The sequence below is a fragment of the Mandrillus leucophaeus genome, unplaced genomic scaffold (genome assembly GCF_000951045.1).
Source record: "Mandrillus leucophaeus isolate KB7577 unplaced genomic scaffold, Mleu.le_1.0 Scaffold322, whole genome shotgun sequence".
Lineage (NCBI taxonomy): Eukaryota > Metazoa > Chordata > Mammalia > Primates > Cercopithecidae > Mandrillus > Mandrillus leucophaeus.
Window position 1 is genome coordinate 1,630,718 of NW_012103388.1, and position 12,411 is coordinate 1,643,128.

The 12,411-nt window shown below is 37.2% G+C and overlaps 1 protein-coding gene across 2 annotated transcripts in view; it reads left to right on the forward strand.

Annotated features, from left to right (window-relative positions):
* Nucleotides 1–12,411, forward strand: part of ZNF521 (zinc finger protein 521) — a 307,436-nt gene that overhangs the window by 1,777 nt on the left and 293,248 nt on the right. The window lies entirely within an intron of this gene.

Sequence of the window (12,411 nt, forward strand, 5' to 3'; positions counted from 1 at the left end):
GGGCAGGGCCCGGTGCCCCACGCCTCCCGGCCCCCGGCCGCTGTGCATTTATGAACTCGATGAACGGAGCTCTCACCGCACACACAAAGCCCTTTCTTCTCCTGGGAAGGGACGGGGTGGGGGAGGGCCTTGCCGATTGGAACGCTTGCTTTTTTCCTAAAGCGCAGAAGTTTTAGTTCGGAAACGAGGTGAATCATTGGCATGTGTCTCCACACTGTGTGTCTGGTGGTTTCCATTCACATGGGCCCCTCCATTTTTCTGGGGGAAACCTAGACCCAGGGCCTGAAAGATCCAAGTGTCGACAGTGAAAAAAGAAACGCCACGGGCGTGCGCGGGTGTCAGGGTAACGGTGGACCAGGCTGGCGCTGGGGAGACTTGCCCGAGACCCCAGCTTTCTTGAGAGTAACGCTGAGCAGAGTACCAGGACAAACCTCTTCCTAGTCACTTGGAAAGAAGAACTTTCCGAGTTGAATTAGGATAACGGTTGGTGCCTGTCCGGTGGAAAGGGCTCCAAGAAGCTTCTGAAACCCCGTGCAGGAATTTGGGAGGGCTTTTTCTTTTCCAAAAAAGAAAAAAAAAAGAAAAAAGTTTATTAAAGTTTGTACGATTGGCAGTTTTGCTCACTCGCAGCTTCTGAGCATTTGGTTCACCTGCCTTTGGAGTGAATTTACAGCGAAAGTTCGGTTGACTGAATGCGTTTGTTCCCTGTGCTTCCTGAAGAGGATTTCTTCTCATGCGCGTAGGATTTTATGGGCAGTTAAGGGAATCCGTCAGTTGACAGTATTCGCTGGGTAGGCTTGATAAGTCGAACTGCAAAATACCTGTGCAGTTCTTAGGTTAACAAGCAAAAAATGGCAAATGAAGAATGAGTAAAGAGGACATTTTATTCTTTTGTTTTATTGTCATGTTGCAAAATTATCCAAATACCTTCCCCACAAAGACACAGCATCTGTTTCAACTACCAAATTCTAAATAAACTATTTACATTAAAAACAAAGATTTAGCTTCCAGATTCTGTGTGGGCGCGGAACACAGTGCTGTTCTCTCCTATCAGCTACTTGGACAACTCCCAAAAGAGCGAATGGCCTCAGGTGGGCTGGCTGGGCTTTGGGGGATGAGAAGCTGAAGACAGGAATAAAAATAGTACAGTCCTCACTGAAGAGCGGATTGTTTTTCTTCAGGATATACCTTGAAAAATTCATATGTACATGAGCTATACCAAACGAATCATTTTGATATTAGTAGCGGTTTTGAAGAACAGAAAGGGCATTCTGGGTGGCTCTTGTTAAATACCTAGCCTTCTCTTCAGTATTTTGATTTCCCTATGTCTTCTTGGAAGGATCTCCAATTTTTCAAAATGTGTTGTAGGAGTGTTCTGAGTATGCGGATTGTCCATTATACCACTCAGAAGGTCACACTTGGATCATAGAAAAGCTAGGGAGGTGTTATTACGACCTGTGTTCTGGTATAATATTAGTAGTAATATGCAGTGAACAACACTTTGCTATCAGCAGGTATAGAAAGGCAGTCCTGTTGTGTTTCTTCATTTATGAATAACTGATTAATAGGTTTGCAATTAAAAGATAAAAAGTCTGATTTTATTAGATGAGTGACAGTATTTCAAAGCCATGTAGATTACTTTATAACCAACTTGAAGGAGGCATTGGAAACCTTGAAAATGCAATAGGCCCTTCTAAATAAAACGTGAAGTTCTGCACTCAATTTCCAACTTCTCTCTTACATACATACTAGTACTTTAACCAACAAGATTTAAAAGATATTGCTGACATGACTGTCAATTTGATATCATAATTTGAAACTTACGTCTCAGGAAAGTCATTTACCTAAGGCAGATAAAAACATTAAGACACAATGTCAGTTAGGTTTGGAGTTTTTATTTTCAACCAAATGCTTAAAAATACAGACTACCAGGACATTGCTATTAACAGTTGAATTTAGTGTGTGAATTCTCATAATTTAGTACTCTGAAGAAATAATTATGTTTACTTGAAAAAGTATGCTGGGTTTTTTGTTTGTAGGAAACTTTAGGGTAACTGTCCTAAGAACCCACCTCCTGAGAGTAGGTACCGTATTTCTGGCTTCAGTGGAGCGGGCCCTGGTTGGTCTACTTACCTCTTCTGAAGTGCATTAAACCTGTTAAACACCGAAAAGATGCACTTTTCTATTTGCAAAAGCTGGAAATGTATTTTGAAACATGGAACTCCTTTACCCCTCCTGCCTCTCAAAGCCCTAGCATCAAAATTCTATCAGCCCACATACAAAGTCGAGAAACTTACTCTGTCCTTGTGGTACGAATCTTCAGGATAACACCTTCTGTTTAATGAAATGGAGAATTAAAGCCAGTATTTAGAGGGATGGATGGACAGACAATTAAATGAGTCACTCTTTCTGCCCCATTTATATTATTTGGATATTTGTCTCAATTCCTGAGAGTAGACATGGTACTTGAGTAGATTACCTGACTCAAAATAGTTCTGCTGTCAGCTTATTTTTAGAGGCAGCAAATCAGTTGCATCAAATTGGTCAATTGTGACCTATTTCTATTTTTCTTGCTGGCTATTTATTCTCTTTCTTGTGGTGCCTCTCTGATGGAAGTTTCTCGGCCATTTTACCTAATAACAAACAATTTTTTTTGAAATTTCCTCCAAAAAGCACTGTAAAAAGGAAAAAGTGGTCCACTATATAAAGGTGTGATATATTCAGTAAGAGCCAAGTTATAAAGCTGGGAAGGAGAGAGGGGAGCACTTAGTCATTTAAATAGCCAAGTTAAACACAAGACACAATTAGGATATCTGAACCCTCAGGTGTTCATAAACCCATACCAGGGACCTCTGGAGAGGAGTGGTGGGAACCAGGGAGAAAGAGAGCCCCAGAAGTGCCTTGTTTAACTTGGCTGTCACAGTAGCTAACCCTTTGTAACTTGGCACATTTTGAAGTTATCACACTTGTGATTGACCTTTCCCCCATTTACCTTCTTTTGTACTTATGAAGGTTTATTTTATTTTATTTTTTGAGTAGAGTAATTTATTTAGAAATATAATAGAGTGGCAAAACTTAGCTTGCAATTTAAAGAAGAAATGTAAACTATAGAATTTGAATGTAAAGGCAATGGATTTTAAGCCCAAAACCTTTTGAAAGTAAGAAAACCTGTGTATTAGGCTGTATTCTCTAGTGGAAAAGCTCTACAAATTGTAGGTGTTAGAAAAGCTACTTCAGGGAACTTGGACTGGCCCTGAAATTTAATAGAAACATTCAACTCTCCAGCCCTTATTTAAACACATTTTTTCTGTCATTTTCAAAGTCAAAATATATATACTTATGGATAGACAGGTGAGGTATAACAAAAAAAGTGTTTTTCTTATATTTCATATGTTTCATTTCTTAAACAACAACAAAAAAAAACTGATCACTGAAGATTGAGTTTTGATTTTGGAAATGATGCCATAATTAGGAAAAAAGCCCCCAATTTTGTGTGTGAAGGTAATTGTTTTAAGACAGTGCAGTGCTTTGCTTTTAATTTAAGAATTGCAATATGGCTTTCCCTCAAAATTATTTTTAGATAGGTTTGACTCCCTTTTTTCCTGATTAGATTTTAACCTAAGGTAAGTTTTTAAAAAAATATGAAAAGATACATACGCACACACAAATTAGAGAGAGATTTCTTTTCATGACTGTACAGGCGAAATTACTAATTGTGTGGCACACAGAAATGTATGCTTTACTTTTGTACTTGTATGCTAAAAAACCTGATTACTGGAAACACTGCAGAAGCTCAAACAGTGTTTGACATCCATACTCCTTCAGACACTTGCAAATGTTCTTCTATTCATCTATCAACCAGTGACTGTTTCTTCCCTCCACCACCTCTAAATTATACTGACTAGATGTTGAAGTCATTAAATTGATTATAGTCCAATCAGTAGACAATCCGACATAAACAAAAACAGCAATTACAGTTGGCAAGGATCCCATGAGTGCTAGTCAAAGTTCCAGAACTGATGGTCCAGTGAGTCTCTTCCAAAACGCCGGTTTCACGATTTCAGCACTTCTGGCAGCATCTTCTTAAAGTGAGGGCACAGAAATTCATAAGATTCCACTTGGCCTTAAAAACAAAAACATCTGTTTGATGCATGAGTGGATTGTTGACTTTTATTCATCCAGCCAAAAAAGGACAAAAAATAGGATATTGGACATAAAAGCATACATGTAAAAATGAAATTACAAAGGGATTTGAGATTAGCAGGCAGCCTTTTATAAAGCAAGCTGTTAATAATGTTTCTTTTTTGTTTTGCCAGAGTATTTCCATGTCCTTTAAAAATCACTGTAGTTATTCTTATTGACAGCAGTGACGTCTAACAGTGATGACAGAATTTTTCAACTTTTTGCTTCTGGTAATTATACTTAGTTCTTTGTACTTGCTTATTTGGTCTAGTGCAAGACTTGTAGCATATTTGTAGGAGATTTCTTTTCACCTTAGAGGAACATTTGTACCTGCCTCCCTCTATTTTTAAAGGAAGTCTGTTTGTGAGGGCTCGTTAGTCTGGTAAATTCTAGTTAAATACTTGTTGACATAAGTTGAAGCATATTATTAAGTATACTTGCTTGAGTTTTCATTTTGATGTAAAAGCATGTAATAAGAAGAAAGAGGTTTTGATAGTAGAAAAGAGTAGGTCTACTAAGATCAATTAAGAATTTTATGAAGGGTCTGTTTTTCCTATTAATGTGTTTTATTAATTCATCTGTCAGGATTCACATTGCTGGTTTACTGTCATTAATTCTGTTGCCACAGAATACATTCCTCATGGTTGGAGTTAATGGATACTTGTTCAGTTTTTCAGTTAATTTTAAGAGAGAAAATGATTTTAGGACTTGCAATATTTGTATATTTTAGCAGCCGTCTGCATTGTTAAAATGTAAATATTATCATTAAGTAAGATGTGAAATAATGCTTTTGAATTGAATGAGATTTTGATGCAAAGGCTGATACTCTGCATCAAACCTATAGCTAAGTATTTTCCCAGATGTATTTAATTTTTTTCTTCATTGACTCCTGTTGTGCTGTCAAAGGTGAAAGTTAGTTCTAGGGGTGGGGGAGATGCATGCAACTTTCTAATCCCATTTCAATTAAATCTGAAATGTTCCTGTTTTTTGTTTGGGGATTACATGGTGCTAGGATTGCATACACCTTGTTTGTTGTAATGAAAGCCTACTTGTCTGATTTAAAATATGTTCCGCAACAGTGTTATTGCAAAGCAATTAAAACTTAAACATTAAAGTTAACATTAGTAAATTTAAATAGCTCTGTTATAGTATTAATCAAATAGTGTAAGGAAAGCTTTTAAATGGTTTAAATAATTATGCAACTCTTGGCATAAAAAGCCTGACACAAGATAAATCTTTGAAAACTAAGTAGAATCACTTTTTTTTTTTAATAAAAAACTTTAATTTTAGGCACCTTGGGCTTTTAGCATGCATCACATTCCACCTCTAGTATAAGTAATTATGCCAGTTTAGTAATTATTAGAGATGAAAGAAATTCAGTAAGATATGAATTCTTTAAAAGTTCAGTAGCTTCAGTGTGAGCAGGGATAATGATCAAGCAGCAGTTATCCTGCTGCCTGGGGACCTTGCCACAGCTACAAGCACTGGGCTGATCTTGGGGGTATCATTATTATGGCGGCATATACTATAGTTAGTGTTTCTACTCTAGTTGTCAGATTGCAGAGGTTTATAATTTGGTCATTAAACAAACTTAGATTCCAGTATGACTGTGTAAAAACTCTCCTTTCTTAGAACATTTTTTTAAAATAAGATAAATTTAAAAATTATTATTTTGGGGCAGCATCTCTTTTAATTCTATGGGATAGTAAATGCTTTGAAAAATCCTGAAAAGAAAAGAAATGTGTAAGTCTGTCATTTTTCTGTGTATATGTGTTAGGTATGTGTTCATTTTGAATTTTGTTTTTAAGATGATTTGGTTTGGAAAGCATATATACTATTCGTGCATGATCATAGCTCTCCCAATCTGGGCAAGGTCAAGGGATTGAAATTCAGAATATCCATTTTCATAGTAGTGCAGTTTTTTTTATTTATATTTCAGTATTTTGGTTCTGATCATTTTTTTGTATATGTGAAACCCAAGAGTTTTAAGTCCCTCAGTTATCACCACATAGTGTGAGACACACACATACATAATGTACATACATAGAAACATACTCTAAACCTTCTATAGGAAATACACTTTGTTTAGTAAGTCCATATAAGTGTTAACAATGTTTTAAGGGAAAAATTGGATTTTTTTCCAATTAAAATTGGTGTCATTTAAAGAATATGTTTCCCTTTTGAAATTAAAATCAGCGTATCATTGAGTCTCATTATTTCACTAATTTTATTACCTTCTCTTTCCATCTTATGATTGGCTTTTTCTCCAAATTTATTATCCCATCAGGATACTGTGAGGGATATGATATGTCAAGATGGAAACTTATTTACCTGATAGGGACAAAATCCTCATCGATTACAGACAGTTCCATATATTCATACAAAATACATTTGTGAAAACCTGTAGTGAGGTGAAGAGTCCACACAGTAAACTATAACTTGCTATATTGTAGGAGTTTCTGTGACCTGGAATCTAAAAAATAACACTATTCTTTAAACTTTATATTGACTTTAAGAAACAATTTCCAGCATTTCATACACGTTCTTACCTAATATTCTTGTCTTTCACAACAGAGCCAGGTTAGGTCCTATTAGTGCTTGAATAAGACTGTATATTAATTGCTTTCAGCATTCCTAATGATTTAGGTTGTCTTAGTTGTGTTAAGTTTATTAGACATATGCTTATCACCACCATCAGCACCTTTTGTCTTTCATTGATTACTTTTATACATTAAGAAAAGGAAAAAGGCTGTAACATCTTCACAAACGTTGCTCCACCAAGTACTAAGGAAGCCAAAACACAATCATTGCTTGAATGCTGATGTATGGAGTCTGAAGTTCCTATGCGTAGGGGGGTTTGGGGTTGTCATTGTACAATCTGCAAAGTTATATGATGTTTTGCAGACCTGAGGCAAGGGTTAAGAAAAACTGTGGGCTCAAAGGAGTGCATATTAATTCCTGAAAAGAGTTGAAAATAAAAACAAACAGTTATGGTCATAAGTATTGTGACTTGGATACTAGTGCTTGTAGGTAAATAGTTGTAGAGCAGGAGGAGCACGGGGGCATCCTCTGATTTGCCGTGTGCAGTTTTGACAAACCATTTACCCTCTGTACTCTAGGATTTAGACTTTCTGTAACTAAAATGAGGAAGCTTATTCATCATTTAACAAGTTTTGGGGGGGTTTTGTTTTGTTGTGTTTTGGTATTTGATGCCTGTTTTATCCCAGGCACTGTGCTAAATTCTGGGGATGCAGCTGTGAACCAAACAGATACATAAGCCTTGCTCTTATGGAGCTTATAGTCTAGAAAACTGGTTGAGAGTTTACATACCTTCCATTGCTTTTTAGCTTTTGGAAGAAAGCTCTGCAGGTGAGGAGAAGGACATACATGTGCATGGTATGTTAACTTTTTCCGTGAGTTGGGTCAGATGAAGCAGTTAGACAAAAGGAGTCTCAAAAACATTTTTGGCACCAAAAGTTTGATGAGCTCTGCTTTTTAAGAATTGCAAGCTTTGTTTTCTCTTATAATGGAAAGGGAAATATGTCCACTTGAACTGAAACAACGAAACAACAATATATAGAACTCTTACTTCCCACTCTTTTGGACTTAGGTCACTGATGTTACAATATCTTTTACCCTTCTTAAAAGTTCTGGATAACATTTTTGAACGTTATTCGTGCAATGGTGAAGCTAATTAATTTTCAAAATTGTTTAAAGAATTTAAGGCATCCTTTAAGATAATTGGAGGTTTTGGAGAATGTGTATGATGTTGATATTAAAAAACAACAAAACTCAACTTCAGTTAGGAATCCCTGCTATACAAAATTGAGGTGAAAGAACTCACAAGGTACTTACTTATTCCATTAAATGTGCAGGCGTAGAACACTAGGGAATGCAGCAAGTTGGTATTAAAAAGTCCATAGTGTGCAGGTTTGATTATTTTTCCCCTGAGAGATAGGTGAATGCTTCGAAATAAACTTTTACTGAATCATGGATCTTAAGTGAGACAATTTAAGGATAATGATATTGGGTGTCTTGATGGTCTTCATGTTCAAAGATGTGAGCACTGGAATGAATGGTGATGGTGGAGTGTAACTGACCGAAGAAAAAGATGATCAACATGAAATCCCTTTTGCCTCCTCCAACATCGTACAGGTCATTTACATAACTATTGCATCATTATACCAAATTTTTAATCTTCAAAATAAAACCATTACAAGATAATAACACCATTTTATAGCTCCTGTTAAATGTAACTGTTTTTTATACTTGCTGATTTGCATATTTAAAACCCAGTATGAGTGTGATGGTCTGGCAGACCTCTATGGTGGCTTCTTAGCTCTGTCTTTGTCCCTGTGTCCCCAGGCTAGGAGAGTCCTTAGCCAGTTGCCTGCCCTATACTAAGTGCTCAATAAACTTCAGTGGAATCAGTGTCACTTCATTTCCTAACAGTCAAAAAAAGGTATCAGTGACTTCTGAGTTCCCTTGTAGCTCCAGCATCCTAGATTCTTATATTGAGAGATTGTGATTCTTGCAAGTTGATCAGTAATTCATATTAATGGGGCAAACGTACTTTCAAATTGTGAACTTGACTGAGTTGTAGCTGGTGGAACAAAATCAAAGACTGGCCAAAATTTCCAAACACAGTTTGGACAGCCTTACTTTCCACTGCGATTTCTTATCAAGATCCCCCATTTAACTGTGGCCATCTAAAACATTTGAGCCAAGGTCAAAGTGTGTCGTTTGATTTTATTATTTATTTATTTATTTATTATTATTATTTTTGAGATGGAATCTCGCTCTGTCGCCCAGGCTGGAGTGTAGTGGTGCTATCTTGGCTCCCTGCAACCTCCACTTCCTGGGTTCAAGCGATCCTCTCACCTCAGCCTCCCTAGTAGCTGAGATTATAGGTGTTCACCACCATGCTTGGCTAACTTTTGTATTTTTAGTAGAGACGGGGTTTCACCATATTGGCTAGGCTGGTCTCGAACTCTTGACCTCAAGCGATCTGCACACCTTGGCCTCCCAAAGGGCTGGGATTACAGGCATGAGCGACCACAACCTGCCATAGTGTGTTGCTTTAAAGATAGCATTTTAATTTAGTTTGACTGGCCACCTTCAATTCATGTTCATCCATTTGTCCAAATACTGGTACTCTTTTCACGCAGCAGTGTGTCCCAAACCTTTAGTGATGTCCATGGCTTCACTTTGAATCTCTTTAGGCTTAGATTGTGGATTTTCAAGTCAGTGTTGTAATAATAAGGGCTTGAATAGTGTTTTCATCTCACATCTTATGAGAGGCTTTTTCCAACCCACCTAACTTAAAGTGACCCATCTCTTTATTATTCCCTCTATACGCCGTATGTCAAAGAAACTATGGCACTTCATTTCCTGGTTTCTCTATAAGTCTTTTGAAAACAGTTTGGTGTCCCTTTTCTTTGAATCCCCATAACCTGCAATGTAGACAGACAAATGTAGACACACAAACAAATGCATTAATTCAGCCAGTTGATTAATCAACAAATATTTACTGTGTTTTACCAGTCGTTTACCAGTCTAAGAGTGCTAGCAGTTGAGAATGCTATGAAGGAGACATATTGTCTATATCCTGGTAGAGTTATGATAAAGCAGTGGAAACATATTAAATAAACAAGATGCTAGTAATTTACATTCCTTTGAAGGGACAGCACCGATGTTAATGAGACCATTTAACAGAGATGTCAGTGAGGTCAGGGAAGGATTCTGGAGGAAGCACTTTCAAGCCAATCCTGAAGTTTCGTGTGTTTTCGAATGAAAGTTATTGAACATGGTCATGCATTCTAAAGGATTTTTTATTGAACACCAAGTATGTGTCAGGTTCTAGGGGGACAATACGGAACCAGTCAGACCCAGTTGCTCATAGGTTTCATGGAACTAACAGTCTGTGAAGACATATTATACTCCTCTTTGTGTCTCTCATAATGTTAACTTTAGATTTTACTTAGTTTTACAACAATAGTGTACTTTCAGTTTGCACAAACGGTATCCCTTTTGTGTCGTTGGCACATGGCTAACTTCTGTGCAAGTTCTGGCCATATTTTAATTGTGGGCCTAGTTTTGCCATTCAAAGTAAACTACCTACAGCTACATTCATTGTGTTTTCCATCACCTAAGTCTATTAACTTTCAAATATCTGGGTTTGTTTTAATCCTTATAATGCTCTCTAAATACTTGATCAACTCACTCATTCTGGAATTGTGAGACAATTTAACAACTGTTCTCTATTTTATCTCTTAGATATTTAAGAAAATATATGTTAGTCTTTGCAAATTCTTAGCACAATTTTCACATGAAGGAGCTTAGTAAATAGTAAACGATGATAGTGCATCGACAATTCATTAGTATATTCTGTAATTAAAAAGAAAATGACTGGGTGCAATGGCTCATGCCTGTAATCCTAGCATTTTGGAAGACCGAGGTGGGTGGATTGCCTGAGGTCAGGAGTTCGAGACAGGCCTGGGCAACCTGGTGAAACCCCATCTTTACCAAAATACAAGAAATTAACCGGTGTGGTGGCACATGCCTATGGCCCCAGCTACTCGGGAGGCTGAGGTTGGGAACATCACTTGAGCCTGGGAGGTGGAGGTTGCAGTGAGCTGAGATCACGCCACTGCACTCCGGCCTGGGTGGCAGAGTGAGACCCCGTCTCAAAACATAAAAACAAAAAAACAAACAAAAAAAATGTAGAAAAACTGTGAAAGATTAAAACAGTAATATGTCTACTAGCACTTTTTTCCACTTTCAACTCACATTTCCTATGCATTTTCTGTTGTCTTTATTCTTAATTGTAGTTTTCACACACACACACACAAAAGTCTGTGAGAGGTTGTTTGAATTCAACCCTTAACCATCCACGTAATTCTCCGAGATAGGTCAGAGTGAGATACATCGGTACTCTGGATGGCCAATTATATGTTGCCCCTTCCAACTATTCTTTAAATATCTGTTCCATGGTTAGACAGAGACAGTGCGTATAGCTAGCTGGGGTAATGTACCCAGGGAGCTAACTGGGACAATCTTAAATTGCAATGTATATATGTGCGTGTTTTTTTTTTTCCCCCCAAACAGAAGCGGGAGGTCTCTATGTTGTCCTCCTTCCTAAACATATTTCCTAGCAGCCCTTCCATATAAGCACTTATGATCTCTCCCCTTTATTCTAATGACTCAACACTATCCATTGTATGGTGGGCTGTTGTTTAGTCCATCCCCAGCTGCTGGTCATCAGGGTGTTTCTTTTTAGTTACTTATCTGTGTTGCAGTAAGCATACATTCCTGCTGATATGTATGATTTTATATACATGGGATCAATTCCTAAAAATGGAATTGCTGGTTAAAGAGAATGTGCATTTAAAATTTTAGTGGATACTGCCAGTGTGCCCTCCATAGAAGTAAGACCAATTCACACTGCAGTTGGCAGCTGGGTTAGAGAGTGTCTGTGTTTAAATACTTCATCCTTACTAATGCGACTTGTGAAAAAACAAACTGGTATTTAATTGACATTTTAATTAGCCTTGCTGTAATTGTGAGGTAGATTCAGCATCATTTCAATTGTTTGTAAACTATTTGTATTTATTTTTCTGTGAATTGCCTTTTTATTTCCTTGGGTTTTTTATCTTGTGGTTTGAAAGAGCAGCTCATATTATTAAGAAAATTAGCTCTTTGCCTGACTTACATGTTGCAAATATTTTCCCCAGTTTGCCTTTTGACTTTGTGGGTGGTAATTTTTTCTCTTTTGCCATACAGAACTTTCAAATTTTATTTTTGGTATTGTCAGTGCTTTCCCTTGTAACAATGGATTTTGTGTGTGACATATCATAGAAAGGATTTTTTTTCCTAATCTTTCTTTCCGTTCTGTGTTCCCCGTTACCCTGGCTGCAGTGCCTTGTTCCCCCACCTCCATCTCTGCGTCCCCAGCCTCGCAGAATATTTCTGGGAATATAGTAGGTGCTTAGCAAACATTTATTAAATGGGGGGAAGTATAGTGTGGTGGTTAAGAACACGGGTGTTAAACTAGACTCTGGGTTGAAATTCTAATCTGGTTGACCTTGGACAAGTTATTAAATCACCTGGTACTACAGTTTCTCCATCTGTAAATGAGGGTCCTACTAGTACCTAATTCAAAGAGCTCTTGTGAGAATTAAGAGTTAATTAGTATAAGCTCTTAGAATAGTGTCTGGTAGATATGAAGTA